Source organism: Culex pipiens, chromosome 2 (genome assembly GCF_016801865.2).
Source record: "Culex pipiens pallens isolate TS chromosome 2, TS_CPP_V2, whole genome shotgun sequence".
NCBI classification, from domain to species: Eukaryota; Metazoa; Arthropoda; class Insecta; order Diptera; family Culicidae; genus Culex; species Culex pipiens.
In genome coordinates, this window is record NC_068938.1 from 192,586,018 (window position 1) to 192,602,111 (window position 16,094).

At 35.6% G+C, this 16,094-nt stretch overlaps 1 pseudogene; it reads left to right on the forward strand.

The window, feature by feature from the left end:
- Positions 1 to 7,850: 7,850 nt before the first annotated feature.
- Positions 7,851 to 12,312, forward strand: LOC120423363 (6-phosphogluconate dehydrogenase, decarboxylating-like; annotated as a pseudogene).
- Positions 12,313 to 16,094: the final 3,782 nt, after the last annotated feature.

Here is a 16,094-nt window from a genome sequence, read left to right on the forward strand (position 1 = left end):
AATTTTTGTTTTTGTCAGATCTTAGATTTTTTGAAAACTAATGATTGCAAAACAACTGAACTAGTGTAAAATGCATTTTAAAACACTTTTTTCATTTAAATGTAAAGATTATGGCTTGTTATTCAAATTTTTATATTTTTTATTTTTTTGCCCCCCCCCCCCTCTTTGACCTCGGCCAAGGCCGAGGGACAAAAACTTTTTTAAATATTTGCATCGGCCTTAAAAGCCAAAAAAATTATGTAATCATGAGAAATGCCCTCTTTTTTGAGTAATGTTACAATGCTCATCAAAAACTGGTGAATATTAATCAATTCTTGGTATAATATTACACATTTTTTTCGATACAAAATATGTCACCGTTTCCTCATGAATATTACCATTTTTCTTTTCTGTGTAGTTTTGGGCCTGTTGCTTATATACGATAAAGACGCTATTTTTGTTGTTTTCAACATTTAATAATAGTTGTTCAATTGTACCAAATCTATCCGAGTCTTTCTTTCCATACTATGAGGCAAAGGAATTCTTGTAACTTTTGATTAGGCCGTTGTAAATATTTTTCAAAATTTATGTCGAGCTCCCTAAAATTAGGCACATGGGAAAAATCAATCCGATATTTTAATGTATCTTTTTATCACTAATCGTTGAATTCAAATTATACACCTTTTTTAAATTTTCGGATTTTTATATGTTTTAGGGGACCTAAGAAGAAATGTTTTGAGCCATAAATAATGATGGTTTAAAAATATTGTTCTGGAGATATGAATTACTGAAAAAAGTGGTTTTTATATATTCAAAAAAATAACACAATTTGTTTTAAGAATAAAATTTTCAATCGCAAAGTACCGTAATCTGGGGTGAATCGGGACTACAGTCTAAATAGGGACAGCAGTTTCTAGAGCACTTAAAGCTTTTAAATTTGGAAATGGATGTACACATTTTGTTGGCCTGAGTCTGTTCTAACCTAAACCAACCACAAAAATCAAAATATTGTGCTCCAACATGGTTAAAACTGCTCTCCCAATTCGCCCCATTTGTCCCGATTGACCCCAGTTTCCGGTACTTTACTTTATTACTAGATGAAATGTGTAGTTCTCAAATGAAAACCACTTTTGGGTTTATATTTTCGAATTATTTTCGTTTTTTTTATTTTAAAAAATAATTCTTGAATGAATAACACTCCCGAAATAACATATCGATAATGCTGAAAAACAGTCAGACCATTTTCTTTGAAAGTTTAACAATTAGTTTCTGAGATACAGCCTCACAGAGAATTCGAATCGATTAAAACCAGTGTTTCTAAGTGTCAACTAAACAGCCTGTAAAATTAAACTCTTTTGAAATTTTCTAATCATATCATAGAATATTTATTTAACAATGCCTTGAAAATGTCAACAAATAGATAATAAGATAAATTCATGTTGATGAGCAAAAAAATAACTAAAATCAACAATCAAAATTACTCATTGTGGGGAAAAATGCTCACATGGTAAATAAAAATATGAGTACGCACTGTGAATAAATATTATGCTAGGCTAAGGAAGATTAACTTGCGATTCACAATTGACAAAAAAAAATTTCTTAGTTAGTTTTAAAAGTGACCTCGTGATCAAAGGTTGACTTTTTTTTCAAATCATTTAAAATTTAAAACAAGATGTACTTTCTATCATCAATGAATCTAATATAGAATTTCATTCAAACAAAAGACGTTCTACTGTTTAACCTTCTTCCCTTCATCTAGAACTATTATCCCAGTCACGTTCCGCTCCGCTCCATCTCCGAATTAATTAGCCTAATGAATGATTCCAAGTATTGACTCCTTAAGCTCTCGTGGACCTGCCAAAAACCCCACACCTCACCTCAACAATCGTGGCAAGAAAGCTGATACAACTTGCTTATCCCATTAGCCCCAGAGCTCACATCTGTTTCAGGGGACGGCGATGTGTCGAGATCGGATCTTGGCCAAAAATTTTCGACCCCTTCGAAGTTTGCGCCTCGAAACCGGGGGAAAATTCAATTTACCCATTTTCCACTTCTGGGACCTGGCTGTACAACGCATGTGATGGACGTTGAAGGACTACGGTGAGTTGAATATCTTTGGCGTCTCGAATAACTTGATTTCTATCAATCAACATCTGTCCATAATAGATACATTCTGAAAGATAGAGAGTGAGAGTGGTACACTTTTTCGGTTCAACGAAATCGACAAACAAGGATTCGAGTTCTTTTTTCATAGGAAAAAAACAGAAAACTCCTGATTCTTCGAACGGAAGACATTATTGAATTTCGTCCTGCGTCCATTAGTCAACCGTCGTGCGTTTCGGACACCCAAGGGTCATTCGTGTACCGAAAGTCTTCTGTTTCAGAGTACTTCCTGATATGACGAAAAAGACGCCATCAATTTTCACGGCACCAGCAAATGCTAGTAGGGTGACAAAGTGCTGCAATCTGGTTCGATCTAGAAAACTGTAGAGAGCAGAAAAAAACCTCTTAAACATGAAAGAGCAAAAGTCCATTAGTTTTAATTTAACTGATTGCGTCGTCCACAGTGCTTCGATTTGGGACAAAGTTGTCAAAGAAAAAGCAAAAACAAAGTTATGTGACGACTAATTCCCACTTTTTTCACAGCTCTCCCTTCAGACATCAAATTCAACCTGAAATTTCAATACCTCCTGTCCTGGCAATCCTCAGCGGGATTAGCCATCCAGGCCAAACAATCGGAAAACAAAAGCAGACCAAAAGTATGCCCAAAACGCGGACACGACGAGGGCGAAAATAGAATCTGTCCAATCTTTGATGACTTCCTCTCGGACCAGGAATCTGGTTTGCAAGTAACCACTTAATCCCTTAACGAACTAGCCGCAGAAAAAATAAGCTTCGTACCCGGGGCCAAACGAGATTATTTCCTTCTGCAGAAATCGAAGAAACTGACACCTTGGTTAGGGCTTAGAGGTTCGAGTTCTTTCTTTTTTCCTTCGTCTCGATTTTCCTGGCTCGCACCTTTGCCACTCCATTTGGCACTGGCTGAGTGTTGGCTGATAGTGTTGAGCCGGCGATGTTTGTGTTGTTTTCGGTGTTGTTTTGGACCTTTTCGTCTGGCACCTTGAGCTAATTATCGGGTGTTTTTTATATTTGCTGGATTAGGCATCTCGGTATGTTTGTCTCACTTTCGTCAATGATAGTGTGAACGATGGTGAAAAATCAAATCGTTCTTTAAGTTATCGGAAACATAAGTAGTTCTTTCAATAAATGATAGTTTTATTCTCTGAAAAGTTTCTGTAAGGGATTTCAAAGATTCTTAAGATTAAATTGAAATCAACTATTCTGATCGATAAATAATGATTCAACAGTAACAAAAAATAATTAATTAATTAATTTTAAAATTAACTTTGATTCGACAAGTGATAATGGGCTATAATATTATTTTATTTTTTTAAAACCTTCCTAAGGTGTTTGGAGTTGTTTGATTTATGAAAAACTAAAAAAAAACATTTTGCAGCTAGAAATTCCATGAAATTTGATAAGCCACAAGACAGTTTTATGTGCAAATTGAAATTTGATCTAACTCAACCCAAGAAATAATTTAAAATTTTAAAACAATCTATAAGATGTTTTTAATTGTCATTTGTCAAAAATGGTAATAAAACATTTAAGTCCTGCATGCTGAATTAAGCACGAGTTAAAGCTGAGTCAAATGCAAAGTGGACCATTTTAGGAGTTTATGAAGATCAATTTTCAAGGATTATTTAAGACTAAAACTCTACTGCTAGTCTATAAGCAGTTGAGTTTTATCAATGTCTTCAAAGACTCTTACTGACTTGAATAAGTCTTGCGTAAAAGAGATTGATAAATGATAGATTGAAATAAGACAAAATATAAATTAAACAGTGTTAAGAGTCCTATGCGTCCTTTTAAGATGTTGCTCTAGATTTGATCTTTATTTTCTCTCTAAATAAAATAAATACAATAATAGCTCTGGATTTAAATCACCGACCGAGCCACGTAGCCTACACCCAAAGTTAAAGAACGAGGGTATAGTCCTCACTCCTCACGAAAAGAAACATTAGGAAAGTGCTATTTGGCGAGAGTATAGTCCTCTTGCGTGTTCATTCGTTCATTGAAACAGTTCATCCTATTGAGTGGCTTATACCCGGCCCGATCAGAAAATTACATCTTACGGAAAACTTGTCATGTTGCCAAAAACATGAAGATGACATGTTTCCAGAACGCTTGACTTAAGAGATGTAGAAACATAAAATGTAACATGAGTTACTCTACGAAACATCATAAAAATATCAAACCAAGTTGACATTTTGAACTTAAAAATATCATGTCATGGTACAGAAAAATATCATCCAGGAACATGAAATAATCATGGCCAATTCTGCTTTTTCCTGAAAAAAATGGTGCGAAAAAATATCATCCAGAAACATAAAAAATCAAAACAGGTTCAGGTTTTTGCCTGAAAAAAACTGTTCGTAAAAATGTCATCCAGAATCATTAATGTATCATGAAAAGTTGTGATTTATGAAGAATTCTTACAAATCCATATTTCGCAACTTCCCATGATACATTTTTATTTTCAGATGGTATCTTTCGACAGAAAACTTAAAAGGGCTTATTTTTAAAGCAAAAGTGCATCGCACTATCTGAACTGAGTACACCCTTACCAAAAAACATGATTTTCTGAGTTCAATATCTCACTTTTCATACGATTTTTTGAGTTCAACCCATATAACCATGTTTAAGCTTGTAGTACCTGAACTCAAAAAAATCGTATGAAAAGTGGGATATTGAACTCAGAAAACCATGATTTTTAGTAAGAGTGTAAGCCCAATACACTGTTTACAAAAATAGTCAGAAGAAGTTTTGTTAATGTCGAAATCTGTCATCTGAAAACATAAAAGAACTTTGAAAACAAGTGATAGATTGACGTTTTTTTCTGAAAATATATAAATGTACTAGAGTCTAACTTATTTATATAAAATTGATTGATTTGTTTGATTTGGGATTAACATTAATAAGCATGGGTACCATAAACCAGATGACTTTGATTGAAGGTGATTGTGCATATAGTATGAATGAATACGAATGAAAAAAGCGTTAATCATACAGCTGCACGGAGAGACTGTGCCCAGAAATTTTAACAATTAAAATTGTTGATTTTACTTTCGTAAATTTCACAAAAACGTACTTGTTACGGCCAATTTTCAGTTGAATCAACCAAAATTCAGTAATAATTTAATAACCTGTTTGTTGAAAATGCTAAAGGCAAAAAGCTAACAGATTTCCCGAACTCGAATGAACGTGCTCGACTGTTAGCTTTGGTTTTAGAAAAATCAAGATTTTTTTTGGTTAAATGTAAATATCAATTGGTTGATTATTTAAAAGATGAACTTGGGTTTGTTTACGTTTGTCATTTGAAGTCAGGATTCGAACAAGAGCGGTCGATTTGTTGAGTTTGTGTTGTTAATTGTGAAGTGAGAGAATGTGAAAGGTGAAAATCACACTATTTGGCTAATTTTGAAGTGCAAATCGAAGTGAACACTGTTGCAACTGTGGAGGTGCAATTGGTGAGTAAGTTTGTTGATGATTTCTTTGCAGGTGATAAACTATGAAGAACAAGACGAGGACATTCGCAATGAGGACCTCTGATGCGAGGGGACTTCATGACAATGTTTTAAGGAAAGGGAAGGGCAGTGAAAGGAAGAGGCGGGCGAACTCTTGCACGACAATACTTGCACGGGCAAATTTAACAAAAGGTTGGTTAATCTAAGTAAGTATGGATTTATTTTTACATAACAATTTATCTGTTGTGATTTTAATTAGAAAACTGAATAATCAAAAACCTTCGTGCTTACGATGGATACAATTTTAATGAACCATTTTTTTTCAGAATCATCAACCATAAAATATATGGAAATGAGTACACATAATATCAAAATAAAAATGAGATGATGGGAAATGTCTAAAAAATAAAATTTATAAAAGATATACAAAAGAAGATAGAAATATTTTAAAAATGCTGTTAATAGAAGACTGCTAAATAAACTGGTAAGTAAAACTCAAAATATTGTTTTCAGGAAACGGAGCATTATTGATATTTCTTCTTTCCTCATTATAATTACATTTATTTACGATCCTTTTTTCAGTTTATAGACAAAATTAAGGATTTTGTATCAAATTACTAATAAATTTTATATGTCTATTTGCAGCAAATGGTTCGTTTTGGTGTAAATTCTGTGTGAAAAATAACTAAACCTGAGACCGTTGTAGATGATGATGACTTATCGGATGATTGCACAGTGATGGTAAGTGAATACAACACTTAATTTTATACAACATAATAACTTACTTGGTGAAATATCTTCAAGGAATTCACGAGAAATTAAACATCTTTTATAAATATGTTTAACAAAATTTGTAATATGTTTTATTATTATTTTTTTAGATTTATGCAACGTATTTTTTTCAAACTTTAATCAAACTTTACATGTTTTATAATAACAGATAATAAAAAGTTTTGTTTTGATGCTTTTTAACAGTAATTTAATAACTTCATGCAAAAAACAAATTAGTACAAAAAGTTAAAATTTTAGGCAGAATAAATGCGAATATAAAAACACCCAGCATTAATTTGTGAGGAATTATTATAAAATTTACTGCAAATTCAATAAAAATATTGCTAACAATAGCTAATTATTGACTACATGCACGAATGTTTTTCTGTATTTAAGTAAGACATTAGTTAAAATTATAGCTAGAAATTCAGCCCGGCCTGTATTGTTAGATAATTAAAGAAAATATATATCGACACTAACATAAATTATGTTTAATTAAGAAATGTTTTGTTATAATTCACTTATAATTTGCAGCATGCAAAAATATTTCAGTTAATAAAACGAAAAAAATTGTTGAAAAATAGTTGAAAAGTATGGCCCAGCCTGTTTTTTACAGAATATTCCACAATATTTCAGCTTAAAACAAAAAAAAAATAGTTAACTTTCTGAAAAAAATATTCTAGCAGTCGACTGCTAGAATTTTTTTCGGCCATTTAACCAACGAAAATGGCAATTCCAACTATTTTTTTAGTTAATTTTAGTTACTGGTGGTCAGCAATTTTGGGTTAACAAAATCAACAATCGATTGTTGAAAAAAAGCTGTGTAAAAAATTAACCCATACTTTTAGTTAAATTAACCAAGATTTTCTTAGATTTGCCCTGGTCGGTCTCTCCGTGTGGTGTAATCGTCTATTTGAAATGATAAATTGCATATTTTTTAGATTCCTTTTTATTTTTGCCAATCAATTATCCTAGATTACTTTTTCAAAACCACCAATGTGCCATGGAATTCCTTTGTACATAGGACCATTTTAAAAAGTAATCTAGAATTAAAATTTGCATGCAGTTTTTCTAAATGGTAGTTTTAAGGTTAATATCTCAAAAAATAACACAATGAATGTTTTTAATTAAGACTCATTATCTTAAAAAAAAAACCAAACGGGAATTGACATGTTTTGAATATCCAATTGGTAAAAAGTGATATGTTCACATAACAATATCTCTAAATCCATCCAATATGATGAATACAATGATGTGATGATGGTTGTATAGAAATTGCTATCCTGTGAAAGAGAAGAGAACACAATGTATCAATTCCCAAATGAAAATCCAAATCATTTTTGTAAAAATTCTCCGCCTTTACGATAATTATTATAATTAACTACTACAAAATGAAAGCAAACAATACTTATCTGAATAAAAACGAGAATTCCATTGTCGAAATGACCGGATTTGTCGAATGCAAATGATGGCTACCGGAACGATGGTGGCCCCAAAATCTTCCGGTGGAAGATGGTGCTGCTAAATAGGTAGGACCCGCCCCGCTGGAGACAGTTACAAAAAGCAGCTGCTCTTTAGATTGCACCTTTTTGCACCTTTTTTTATCATTTTCTGGGGTAAATTAATCATATATTTCGCTACAAAATCTGTCACCATTTCCTGATGAATATTACCATCATTTTTATCTGTGTACTGAAAGTCAACAATATTTTTAGATGTAAAAAATATTCAAAGAGATTCATTAAATATTTTAATGAAATTTCACTTTATTTCATATTGCAAATTACATAGATCATCAGTTTTTCAATGTAATATTAACAACTTTTTGTTGGCAAAAGTTACATTGACTTTAACATAATCTACTTCTAAAAAAATCTATTTATAAACTTAAAAACGATTCATGCCAAAATTCTTTAAAACACTGAAATAATAAAAGCAAATCAAATATTGAAGAAAGGTGATGTTATTTCTTCAGTTGAATTATTCGCTCAAAACCAAAATCTTTCTTTGAATTAAACAGTTTTTAAAGGTACTCCTCATCTCAGTTTAGGACAATTACGATACCAATATAATACTGCAACAACGTGAAATTTAAAAAAATAAATCTCTTTGCGAGAACGTCTTTAAAAAAAACTAAAACAATAATTCGCACAAAATATTCTAGTGACTTCCCAGAAAAAGATTTTCGAAGCCATCTGTGATCAATATATCTTGGTTTTTCAATTCAATTAATATAAAATTTATGACTACATTGATTTGGTTTGAAAAAAATATATTCGCAAAAGTAACAAAATGAAGTTTGAACAGTGATAGGTTCACTTTAAAATAATATTTTTCGTACATACCTGGTTAATCCTCTTCAAATCCATCCAACCAAAGCACGATTGCATCGCAGCTAATTTGTCGTATTAAACAAAATACCAGATGCTGAATGTCCCGAAACATGCCCAGGTTGTGGTCCTGTTAAAGAAAACAAAACACAAAGTATCAATTTTCAAACAGAATTTCCAGGGTTTTTTTTATCAAATAATCCAACATGATATACTAAAAAAAATAGAAAAGGAAAGCAAAAAATACTTATCTGAGTCAAAAAATCGTTGAAATACTTCTTCCTACTAAGTATTTCGAACCAGCTTGTACCATCGATTCAGATGGACTCCACTTTCCATCTTCACCGGGAAACTGCTCGCGAGTCGCCCAATAGATAACCTCCTCCAAAATAACCAGAGAAAGGTTCTTCCTTCTGTCACGGACACCCCTAAAGGATAGAAGCAATGTCACATTGTCACGTCCCTGCCCCTGCCACACACTCACAATAATCAATTAAAAACGTAAACAAACCTCAAAGCACAGTCACATGAACAATCACAGGCCGCAGCCAGCACCAACGCGGATTTGTCAGTTTTTCTCTCGCTCACCCCCTCTGGAAACACCAAGAAAGTTTCATCCAGTTGTCACCCGTTCACCAAGAATACGTCAAACGTAAACAAACACACACGCACACAATCGCGCATTCGCGAAAACAATGTTCCGCCACAAATCAGGATTCCAATCACGCGACACAAAAACCAAAACAAACTTAAACAGCTGTGTTTTCCTTCACCGAGAACTCCCGTGTCCTGTCAAATCCGCCGAAATCGTTCCGGCGTTGATCCGTGTCAAGATAGCACCTGCAGGAGGAGGAGGAGGAAGGAGGACAAGTGACATTGTGGGCAAGAGGATTCCTCTTCTGGGTGCAGCTGCTTGGCCTGAACATTCCTTGCATCCGCCAACACTGACCGGAACTTTTTCTTCGCCCCCAGCAGCCAAAACAGAAGCAATCACTTAATCACAATATATCGCGGCTCCCGAACGCCACGGAACGAACGAACAAACACTCCCTCAGCCATAGAACGTACTCACAACCCGCGGCGATTCGCGGACTACAATTTATCCTCGGAAAACTACTGCGCGAAAACGTAAACAAACCAGCCCGCCACGAACGCAAAAGCTGTCTGTCTGCCGATTGCCGATTCCTGTCACGACATGTCTCGCGCGTTGCGTGCGAGCATTGAACAAAAGAAGAGAGAAGAGAATGGGAGAGAGTGAGCGCGTGGGCTAATTTTTGCGCTTTTCGATGAAATTTTAAGTGCGGTAAAATAATTTTAATGTGATTAGTTTAACTAGTGTATTTAAAGTAAATTAAAGTGAAAAAAACTCAATAAAAAATTCCATTAATAAAACTGGCAGTTTGCGGAGCAGTGAAAATTTTGCTAAGTCCTACGAAAACATGATGAAAAATAATTGTATCATCTCATAATTGACAGGTCGGTTTTTTTTCTAAGTCCCAAAATAATTGGGCATTCCAAATTTTACTAAGTCCAGCAAAAACAAGATAAAACTATGAAATATCATCTCATGATGGAGAGGTCGATTTTTTTCTAAGTCCCAAAATAATTTGGCTTTCGAAATTTTTCTAAGTCCAGCAAAAAGTTGATCAAACATCAAAATATCATCTCATGATAGACGGGTCGAAATTTTTTCAAAGTCCCAAATAAATTAATTCTCGAAATTCTGCTAAGTCCAAAAATATCAAATAGAAATGAAAATAAAACATTTGATGATACACTGTTTAGGAACATAAAAAGTATCATGAATTTCGGCGGCCAATTTTTTAGTTTTTGGAACAAATATCAAACATGCCATGATATCAAAAACAACTCAAGTTATTTTTTTGTTCGTCCCATGATGCGACTTTCTGCCCGGGGGCCCGGGCAGAAAGTCGCCCCGGGCAGAAAGTCGCATCATGGGACGAACAAAAAAATAACTTGAGTTGTTTTTGATATCATGGCATGTTTGATATTTGTTCCAAAAACTCTTAAAATGCGCGCCGAAATCTATGTTCCTTTCTATGTTTGTAGACCTTTTATCATCAGTTGTTAAATTTTCATTTTCTCATGATATTACCGGACTTAGAAAAAAATCGAAAACCGAATTATTTTGGGACTTAGAAAAAAAAATGACCTCTTTATCATGAGATGATGTTATTTTGTTTTATCATGCTTTAACTGGACTTAGCAAAATTTCGAAAGCCAAATTATTTTGGGACTTAGAAAAAATTTCGAAATCTTTATCATGAGATGATATTATTTTGTTTTATCTTGTTTTTGCTGGACTTAGCAGAATTTCGAAAGCCAATTTATTTTGGGACTTAGAAAAAATTTCGACCTCTTCATCATGAGATGATATTTTCTAGTTTTATCTTGTTTTTGTTGGACTTAGTAAAATTTTCACTCCTTGACAAAATTTCACTTTTCCTACACTTAGAATATTTTTTAAAACCCTGGATTATGAGATGATTTATAAAGTTAATTTTTTCAAGCGGGACTTAGCTAAAATGACAGTTTTGTTAGTGGATATTTTTATTGATTTTTTTTTTCACTTTAATTTACTTTAAATGCACTAGTTAAACTAGTCACATTAAAAAGTATTTTACCCTAAGGGCAAATCACTTCTGATACTGAGGTGTGTATGGAGTGTGTATGTAGTCAGTATCATACTCGATATCGTGCGTATGGTATGGACCTCAATATTAATCATTAACACGAGGATTTATTTCAGTGTGGGAACTTTTGACATTTTTCAACGTCAAACTCTGATGCTGTTGTTTTTATTGTTAGGTTAAGTTTGCTTCGCTGGTTGCTGGAGCGTATTCGGGGCACGGTTGGCCAGAAGGGAATCGGCAAGTGGACGGCGATCGTTCCTCTGCACCGAGGCGTTTGGTTACGGTGATCGGCGAGGCAGTCTTCGCGCGTTGCCGGTCCGCCCTATAGGAGGAACGTGCAAAGGCTAGCAAGCAACTCGCCAGCCCGTCCCCAAGCTAAACGTTGCCGACCGTAAGACGTTCCTCACGTACATCTGCAGCGCCGTGTACTGTGCCAACATCGTCTCGTACGATCCGCAAGGCCTCCAACGAGTACAAGTGGAACCTTAACTTCGATGGAATCGCGTTGATGTGGCGTGGAGGTTGCATCATCCGCAGTGTCTTCCTCGGAAACATTCGGAACTCGTTCGTGTGCAATCTGGCGATGTCGCATCTGCTGCTGGACAACTTCTTCCAGAACGCCATCGTGAAGAACCAGCAGTGATGGTGTAAGGTCGTCCCAGTGCCGGTAATGTCCGCCGCGCTGGGCTTCTTCGATGGCTACCTCTCGGAGCGACTGTCCGCGAATCTGCTGCAGGCCCAGCGGGACTACCTTGAGGCGCACACGTACGAGCTGCTTGGCAAGAAGTCAAGTTTGTGCACACCAACTGGACCGGCAAGGGCGGCAACATTTCCGCTACTACTTATCTGGCCTAATGTGACGAGCACGATTCCGCTACATTCCGTTGAACAGAGGACACCGTCTCCATCAATCGTTATTTATTGTTGCCGATTCGGTTAGATTTCGAAATTGTTTTCTTTTTTTTTTGTAATAAAAGTGGTTGTTTAGGATTTTGTATATTTTTATCTACATTTTGACAAGTATCTACTGATTAAATTCATAAATATTATGATGGCTGGGGAACGGAAATACTATTGGCAAGATGCTGTTGCACAGTTCGTCGAAGCATCCAAATACACAGAACCGAGCACAGAACTGTATCGTTGGGGAAGATTCTTGACCGGAAAGACGGTTCGTTTGACGGGGTTCCCAACAAGGAGTTGTCGTGGCGCGGACTGCGTCGCGAGGTAATTCGTTGTACCGGAAGGCCACTTTGAGGAGGTGTCTGGTTGCTTAAACTCAAAAGAAGATCGTCGAGCTGGATCCGGAACGGGATCAGGCTTTGGAGATCCTTGCCAAAAACGACGAAAAGTTTGAAGCGCTCAAAAACGAAAATCTCGTCAGAGAGGAATCTAACAAGAAAAGAACCTCCGCAAGCAGCTGTGCATCATCCAAGGAAAGCTCCAGGATTCCATGCAATCGAGGATCAATACTATAATCAATATGCTGAAATCGCTCCAGGTGTCCCTTTTCACCCCAGATGATAGTTTACTCTCTGCCAAAGATTGTGCGAAACTTGAATTTGCGAGTTCCAAACGATTCGAAAGGAGATTTTTCACAAGAGTACATTAAACCGTGGCTAATATGGACTTCTGCAAAAACAGGAACAATATTTTTGTAATGTAAAGCTTGAAACATTATCAAACAAGCGTACACAATTCACCCGGATTTTTGCGTCCGGATTAGACTTCCTTACATTTTAAGTTTCAATTAATAAATGTAATAAATAAATGCATAAATCATAAGTAAATAAACGCAACTCAATTTCGTCTTGTTAGGCCAACTGATCATTTTTCCACAATTTTAGGAAATTTCCACATTTTTTATTTTCAAATTGCCGAAAAAACTTGTGTTGAGTGCAATCTAGCTTAGAATCTAGCCTTGTTTACTATTTTGAACGATTCTGACAACTACACTGGTATAAATCGTATCAAAATGTTGACCATACCAAGCCAGTATTATGCGCGTATGGTACGCGCGTATGGTATGCTGCCATACACAGTATGCAGTATACTCGAAGTGATTAACCCTTAGATTTTACCGCATATAAAATTTCATCGCAAAGCGCAAAAATGAGCCCACGCGCTCGCTCACTCTCTCTTTTTTCTCTTCTTTCGTTCACTGCTCGCACGCAACGCGCGCGACATGTCGTGACAGGAATCGGCAATCGGCAGACAGACAGCTTTTGCGTTCGTGGCGGGTTGGTTTGTGTACGTTTTCGCGCAGTAGTTTTCCGCGGATAAATTGTAATCCGCGAATCGCCGCGGGTTGTGAGTACGTTCTATGGCCGAGGGAGTGTGTGTTCGTTCGTTCCGTGGCATTTGGGAGCCGTGATATGTTGTGGTTAAGTGATTGTTTGTGTTTTTGTGGCGGGGGGCTGCTGTGGATTAACGAGGAAAGGATTTTGGCGGATTCGCCAGGACAAGGGACAAGGGTTTGTTTACGTTTTTGGTGCATTAGTTTTTCACTGATTAACAACAGCCCGCGAATCGCCGCGGGTTGTAAGTACGTATTTTGGCCGTGGGAATGTGCGTTCGTTGGTGTCGTTTTATGTGAGAGTTGCGAAATGTTGTAATTTATGTGAAAGTTGATGTTTCTGTGGCTCTGTGGAGAAGTTATGTTAGCGAAATCCTCCTGCTTACATGCGGCAGGTCATCGTTCCTCCTTCTCCTCCTCCTGCCGGTGCTGTTAAGACGTGGATCAACGCCGGAATGATTTTGGCGAATTTGACAGTTTTCGGTGGAGGAAAACAGCAGTGTCGATTTGTTTTGGTTTTTGTCGTCGCGTCATCAGAATCGCGATTTGTGGGGAAACCTTATTTGATCCGTGTGTTTTCGCGAGTGTGCGTGTGATTGTTTACGTTTCTGCGTTCATGGTGGTGATTGGGGACTGGACGTGAAACTGTGACATTGTTTCTATCGTTTTGGAGTGTCAGCGATAGAAGGATGAACCTTCCTCTTGTGATTCCGGAGAAGGTGGCTCGAAAGCAGTTTCACGGAGGAAGATGAGTCCACCTGAAACCCGACAAATATTTTTCGACGATTTTTAAAACTCAGATGAGTTTGGACGATTTTTGATCACCGTTATTTTTATGATTACCGAAAAATATCAATCAAAACCCGTAATCAACTCAGATGAGTATTGCTTATTTTCTTTTTCTTTGTTTACTATTGAATTTTTAATTATTCCATAAATTTTGTTTGAGAATTGATGCTTTGTGTTTTATTTTCTCTTACAGATCTACTAAAGGGCATTTTCTGGACATTCGGCTTCTAGTATTTTGTTTAGTTTGACCAATCAGCTGAATCTCAGCAGAATCGCGATTTGTGGGGAAACCTTATTTGATCCGTGTGTTTTCGCGAGTGTGCGTGTGATTGTTTACGTTTCTGCGTTCATGGTGGTGATTGGGGACTGGACGTGAAACTGTGACATTGTTTCTATCGTTTTGGAGTGTCAGCGATAGAAGGATGAACCTTCCTCTTGTGATTCCGGAGAAGGTGGCTCGAAAGCAGTTTCACGGAGGAAGATGAGTCCACCTGAAACCCGACAAATATTTTTCGACGATTTTTAAAACTCAGATGAGTTTGGACGATTTTTGATCACCGTTATTTTTATGATTACCGAAAAATATCAATCAAAACCCGTAATCAACTCAGATGAGTATTGCTTATTTTCTTTTTCTTTGTTTACTATTGAATTTTTAATTATTCCATAAATTTTGTTTGAGAATTGATGCTTTGTGTTTTATTTTCTCTTACAGATCTACTAAAGGGCATTTTCTGGACATTCGGCTTCTAGTATTTTGTTTAGTTTGACCAATCAGCTGCAAAAATGGATTGTGCTGCAATCATATGCTCTCTGGATGCTTTTGAAGAGGATTAACAAGGTATGTACGAGAATTATTATTTCAAAGTGAACCTATCACTTCAGTTTAGAAATTCTTTCAAACATTTCAATGTTTGTTTAGCAAAGTTTAGTTTTTCATTCTGTTATTTATGCTGATTTTGAATACACATTATTGACTTTTGACAGATTGATATAAAATTCTTAAAATAAATTATTTATTGATAAGGATTGCATATATTTTTTAGTTTCTTTCCTCTAAAGACCATATTTTTGTTTATTTTTTGTTGTTTGGGAATTTTATAAATTTAAATGTTTGTATAAGACCGAGCCACGTAGCCCAGTTGTAACGCTTCCGCCTTGACAATATTTACAAATTTCTACACTTTCAAATAGGTTTGCTAGAATTTCAGGATAATTTTCAGCGGCCAATGCAAATAAATAAGTGCATTATTGATTTGTTTAGTTCAATTGTACATATTTTCGAAGCTTTTTCTTTGACTTGGCTTTACAAAAAGTTTGATTTGTTTTAATATTGTTAGTAGTATGCAATTTTGGGTGTACCCCATTTGGCATAATGGACATTTGGCATAACGGGTTTTCAAGATGGACGTTTGGCATAATGGACGTTTGGCATAATTGGTCCAAGACATCAGGGACGTTTGGCATAATGGACATTTGGCATAATGGACGTTTGGCATAATTCGTTCAAAAACCATCAAGGACGTTTGGCATAATGGACGTTTGGCATAATTATTACTAGCTTGTTTTTTTTTGTTAAGTATTTGTCATTTTCACGAACGAAAATGTATATTTTTTACCTTTTTTATATGACTTTAAGAGATTATCATTTTTTTTCTATAAAAAATTAGGTATCTCTATATTTTTT